This window comes from Amblyomma maculatum, chromosome 10, assembly GCF_055883805.1.
Source record: "Amblyomma maculatum isolate TAMU_Amacu chromosome 10, ASM5588380v1, whole genome shotgun sequence".
NCBI lineage: Eukaryota > Metazoa > Arthropoda > Arachnida > Ixodida > Ixodidae > Amblyomma > Amblyomma maculatum.
This window is the reverse complement of record NC_139353.1, coordinates 28,850,305-28,856,883: the sequence shown is the minus strand read 5'-3', so window position 1 is coordinate 28,856,883 and position 6,579 is coordinate 28,850,305.

Genomic DNA, 6,579 nt, shown 5'->3' with positions numbered 1-6,579 from the left:
AGACATTCTGATGCTTTCAATGAAGCAAAAACAACTTAAAGCATGGGGTTCCGATGGCCCTTTTGTGTGGGCTGTAATAGTGACACGTTCGTGACTAAGTACCCACAGTACAATACACACTAGGATCAGAAATTGCGCGAGCTTTAAGTGCCGCAATATATGATAAAACCGTGCCTACCTCAATATTTTACCACCGTGCAGGATTGCACAAAGAGGGCAGATTGGATGTTTTAGCTTAAACAAGTAATAAAATGAAATTGTATCATAACAATGTACTATATGAATCCTTGATTTGTTGTGTGATGTGTAGCATGAGGTGAGCACTGACTTAAGCACACGTTTTCTAGTGCACTTTCCACACCAACTCATGTAGCTGCTTTAACTGCATTTATGAAATGGAGAAGGAAGCTTTCTTTTGCGGTACTCGTTTTCACACATAAGTATGGCTCATTGTTTTTAATGATTCTTATGCTGCAATGTTTACTTGCTCGTGAGAAACATTTTTGTTTGGTTTAGAATAAACTTTCGCGCAGTCGCTCAGAAATTCCTTGTCACAGGGAGCTATATATAAATGAAATATGCGCTTATTGACCTCTTGGCAACTGTTATTTTCTGCATGCGTAGGCAAGTAAAGCATCATTATGAGTGATCTGTAGAGTAGAATTGGCTTTCTGTTGACAGTAGTCAAGACAAAATTTAGTTTTTGATGCTGAAGCACGTGTCGAGACAACATGAGACATGAGCTATGCGCAGCTGGGATGCAAGAGGGATAAATGAACACAATGGCGTCAAAGTGAATGGCAACGACCGTGTCGATCCTTACGAAAAGCTTGCTGTACCTTGTAACGGTTTACTACGTAGCAGTGTGTATAACTTGATATATATGGAAGAATCCAAGTTTTGCCAAGAACAATAGATGCATTTTGATTTGTTTCGTTTTTTTCTGTCGACGTGCAACAGTGCTGCAGTCAGGTTCCGCGAGAAACAGAAGCAAAGTCAAACAAAAATGTAACCAGTGCCGCTAGTGGCATTCGAACGCACGTCTTCTGGATTTTGCATTCGATGCCCTTGACTACTCGGCTACAGCGAAGCTTTCTTTTTTTCTTTATTGCATGGGAAAACTTCCGTAAAAGAAAAAAGAAAGACTCCGTTATCAATGTCTTACATTCTTCGATATTTATACTGCTTGCTGCTGAACGTTGCCAGTATTCACTTCAGCTAGCTTCCAGAATATCGGTGGGCATAAGAAGCCCCATATTATTAGCAGCTTCACATAGTACACATTTCAACAGGGATGGCGCGTGCAGTGTGATAACTGCGTTAGGCTATAAATCGGCTTAGGTCTGGCGTAACTGAGGCCCTGCAAGATATTAGTAACGCAAAGGTGAGTAAAATGACAGGCTCGTTGTGATGTATATAAAATTGGAGCCATCCGTCAGGAACGTCGAGAAAAGCGAGGGGTTCATATTTCTAATTTTTTTCTGTTTATATAGAGTAGTACTTTATTTAAATTATGGATTGAAGATAATAAATATAAACGAAAGATAAAGACTGCTCTCGTAATAGTGTCCCAACCAACGGCCTTTCAACTTCCCTAACGGTGCTATTACCAACAGAACTACAGCAACGACAGTTTAATTTTCCACCTTTCTGCGTATTCACGTTGCTTGTAATTGAACCTTGGGTTGTAATTGAACCTCGGCGGTGATGCAGGCATAGCGAAATCAGGGGGTAGACGAGCCGTACGTGAAAGTGCTGGAAGATATATATAGTGGCTGCACAGCAACCATAGTTCTGCATAAAGAAAGTAACAAAATTCTGATAAAGAAAGGTGTTAGGCAAGGAGACACAATCTCCCCAGTACTATTCACAGCTTGCTTATAGGAAGTATTCAGAGACTTGGAATGGGAGCAGTTAGGGATAAGGGTAGATGGAGAATACCTCAATAATCTGCGATTTGCTGATTTATTGCCTTGCTAAGCAACTCGGGGGATGAACTGCAAATAATGATTGATGACCTATACAGGAAAAGTAGAAAGGTAGACTTGAAAATCAATATGCAGAAGACTAAGGTAATGTTCAACAGCCTCGGGAAGAAACAGCAGTTTACGTTAGGTAGCGAAGTACTGGAAGTAGTAGGCGAATATGTCCACTTAGGACAGGTAGTAACCGCAGATCCGTACCATGAAAAGGAAATAACAAGAAGAATAAGATTGGAATGGAGCGCATTTGGCAAGCACTCGCAGATTACGACTAGCAGCTTAGCGGTATCGCTCAAGAGGAAAGTATACAGCAGTTGCATCTTGCTGTACTTACCTATGGGGCTGAAACGTGGAGGCTAACCGAGAGAGTTCTACTTAAGTTGAGGACAGCCCAGAGGGCTATGGAACAAAAAATGGTAGGGGTAACATTAAGAGATAGAAAGCGTGCAGAGTGGGTCAGAGAAATAACTCAAGTTACCGACATTCTAATGGAAATTAAGAAGAAGAAATGGACATGGGCAGGATATGTAGTGCGAAGAGAGGATAACCGATGGTCGCTGATGGTAACAAACTGGATTCCAAGGGAAGGAAAGCGTAGCAGGGGGCGGCAGAAAGTTAGGTGGGCGGATGAGATTAAGTTTGCAGGGGTCAAGTGGATGCAGCTAGCACAGAACCGGGTTAAGTGGAGAAATATGGGAGAGGCCTCCGCCCTGCAGTGGGTATAATCAGGCTGATGATGATGATGATGATGATGATGATGATGATGATGATGATGATGATGATGATGATGATGATGATGATGATGATGGTGATGAAGGTTGGGAGTGTTCAATATTTTTATTTCTTATTTACCAAGTACTGCAGGCCCTAATTATGTCCCAGCAGGACGGGCGAAAAGAATTCAATGCAGTGAAATATTAATTCATCAAAAGTAACACAAGTGACAAGAAAATTACAATGAAATATGTTCAACCCTAACAAGAAAACATACACTAATATAAAACACGACTATGGTTAACACGCCAGTGATTTATCAATAAATTCAATTGACATTATTACATCACAGGGCAGCTTGTTTCATTCTTCAGTAGTACGTGGAAAAAAAGAATACTTAAATGCATTGATTTTGGCTTGATGCGGGGTTAAAGATTATGCATGATGATGTCTTTTTGGACGTGTTGTAAGGGGCGTCAGGTAAGGTTCAGGGCTCATAGGAAGTTTGCTGTTTTTTAGCAAAAATAAATATTTTAGTCTAAATTTTTCTACGTATTTGCAGTTGTGAAATGGAGTTTTCATTCATTAAAATGGAGGGACTTTGAAAACAGGAAGCGTACGGCTTTCCGTTGGATAGCCTCCAATGCTACAATATTCTTCTTGGTGTAAGGATCCCAGATTGTGCAAGCATACTCTAGTTTGGGTCTGATAAGCCTGTAGTATGCTAAGTGCTTTACCTTGGAAGAAGCATTAAGTTCGTGGCGAAGAAGGACAAGTTTTGTGTAGGAGGATGAGCATGTATTGGCAATATGACTGTTCCAACTTAGATTGTTAGTTATGGTAACACCAAGGTATTTATATTCTGTAACTTTTACACGAGGATGCTGTGGTAGCGTGTATGGAAATGAATGTACTAGTTTGTTGATGGTTATTTTTATAAAAACAGATTTTGTGGCATTAAGCTGCATATCCAAATTACTGCACCATGTGTGAATTTTGTGAAGGTTAGAGTTGAGGAGAATGTGGTCTTTAGGGCCGTTCATTTTGTTAAACAAAATGCAATCATCAGCAAACAGCCTGATTTTGACTGGTTTGGATTAACAGTAAAGATATAATTTACATATATGAGAAATGACAACGGCCCTGGTATACTTCCCTGTGGAACGCCTGAAGTAACTTGTAATGAATTTGAATGATAACCATCAATGTTAACAAACTGTACACTGTTGGTAAGATATGACGAAACCCATGTGGCTACAAAGTTTAGAAGGCCAATTAGTTCAAGTTTATATTGCCACGTGCCTAGCGCCGCGCGACAGCCGTGTTTGGTGCCGACGACGACGAAGCGGTTTGTTGTTGGCACGAGCGGCGCGCTGGTGCTGGACTCTGCGACCGGAACGACAAGCCGACCTTATTCTCTGGTCCTCGGCTACGTGTACCTTCACGGCTCCCTGTGACTTCAGTCGTGACAATATATTAGTTTTGCATGTGGTACAAAATCAAAAGCTTTTTGAAAATCGAAACAAATGGCACCGACCTGCCATGAGCGGTTAAGCACTGTTGCAAAGCTGTGGATAACCAATATATTAGTTGGGTCACCGTGGTTAAACCATCCCTAAAACCACGTTGAACAGAAGAGAGTACACCATTGTCAAGAAATATGGTTATATAATGGCCTACTAGACATCCAATGCACCACTACCTGCGAGGAACGGGTACGAGCGCCAGAACCTTGAAGACGCGCCCTCCATTCCCCGCAACACGTCACACTGACTATAATGGCCGTCGCCAGGCGCGTGCAGAAGCACTGCAGCAGCGATGTCATCCTCCTGATTGAGGAACCAGGTTTTGGCGACGTCGGCCAAGTAAAAGACGGCGTTCAGCAGTTTGTGAGCGTCATCCCAGCGGTTAAAAGTATTGAACCTGTTGTAGTTGTCGAGCCAGTCATCGACATCTTCACCGCGAAGGCCGGCAAAGATCTGGGGATCGCGCTGGCGGCTGGTGACTGTCCAGGCAGGGGCAGCCGCAGTGGGAGCAGGAGGCGCTGGGGGTGAGCGAACACCGTTTCCCTCATCCATAGCACAGGGCCGTTGACGCAAGCGAAGGCCTGAACGGAGCTCCAGGGAGAACGGCAGGTGGGTCTAAAGCGAGAGGTGGGGATACCCCACACCTCCACCACTTGTAAGGTAGCACGTGCACGAACGTCTGTTCTTTTCTAGCACCAGCGGGCACACAGCGCGCGACGCTCCGAGCAGCAGTCAGTGATGATGATGATGATGATGATACTGATGATGATGATGGATCTATACAGATGAAAGAGGTGAAAGTTCACGCACTGCGTTCACAATATATATATATATCCTTCCACTCACAGAGAGATACCCGCACAGGAACAGTGCACAGAACACATGCACACGCGCATACACACTTAACATAGGCAGTTTAGAACGTACCTGTCTGTTGAATTCTTCTCTGCTATCTCTGAAGCCTGTTGATCCTCTGGACGCAGACTTGCTCTCTAATAGTGAGAAGGTCCCCACATTAACTTATGAGGCGTGAATCGCCGTCTAGCTCGTCGCACAGCCATTGCGGTGACAATTTCTGCAGGCGAAATGACGCATAGCTTTACATCGGTGCAATGATTTTCCGTGCCAACAAAGGTCAATTATGCGGCCACTGCCACCAAGCCTGTCCCGAATTAGACTGTGGCAGGACGCAGTCTTCTGCATAAAATACAACTGGCGCTTAATGCAGGGCCACACCTTAGATGTTTCCCACGTGTTCTGCCTGATTTACAGCCTCTATACTTGAGCCTAGATCCCCTCTAAGTTGGCCCCCTACAAAACGTGTGTCACGCTGGGCAGTGGCGTCAAACATTGCACACATTTTGCAATCGCCACATTCTTTGCTCATCTCCATAGCTTCATGTCATTAAAGATAATGAGGCCAAACTGTCAAATGAAGCTTTAATAATGCTCTATGTTATTCTCTTTGCCTATTTAAATGAAAACAAAACTTCCCAGGAGAGTGCATCGCATATGACCTTTCTGCCTTCGATTTGCTCTCTACTATGTTTGGAAGATGGTAGTTTGCAGATCACACCATCGGTACTAATAGAACGACTATTAACGTGACTTCATAAGATCACATGACATGTCCGAGTAATCTAGACCTGCTAACTCGAGTAGCTTCTCTGATAATGTAATTGGGCTCGGTAGCCTTAGATGCCAAGTCAGGTGCATTACGTTTAGGTCATGCTCACACGTTCTATATATAGATTGTTATTAAAGTGTGGCTTCATGTTTGTATCATGGGCTTTATATTTGAAAATATTGTAGTAGCTTGCGGTTGGTATGCTAAAAAGTATTAATGAGGAAAGAAAGCTACTTATAGTTAAGCCATTAGCGGAGTGCACCAACGCGAACAAGAATACACATGGAAAGCTGAAGGTTCAAAAGCTAAAGTTACGCAAATTTAAAAATGACAGAACTCGCTAGCGTGTCTGTCAAATTTCCTTTTTCTATATAAATTAGGAGCCATTTTTTGTTCTCGCTATATTTGCCATCTAAACAACATAGCACATGTTAAAATAAACGTCGAGTCGTGCATGGGAGAAAGGCATCTAAATTGACTTGAGATATACTGCAAGAAATTATTTAAGCTTTGTTGTCGTTTTGTTATGTTCTTGTGTCGCTATCACACGGGTAATTGTCAACGGCAAAAAAATTACAATAGACTACGTGTAAACATATAGTGCAGAAAAGGAGCCGAAAATAATGAACGAGCGCTTTACTTCTATTATAATTGTTCATTGTCTCCCTGTGAAAAAAAAAAATAATTCGCAAAGTGGTTACTGATTAAAAATGCATAATTCATAATTTCC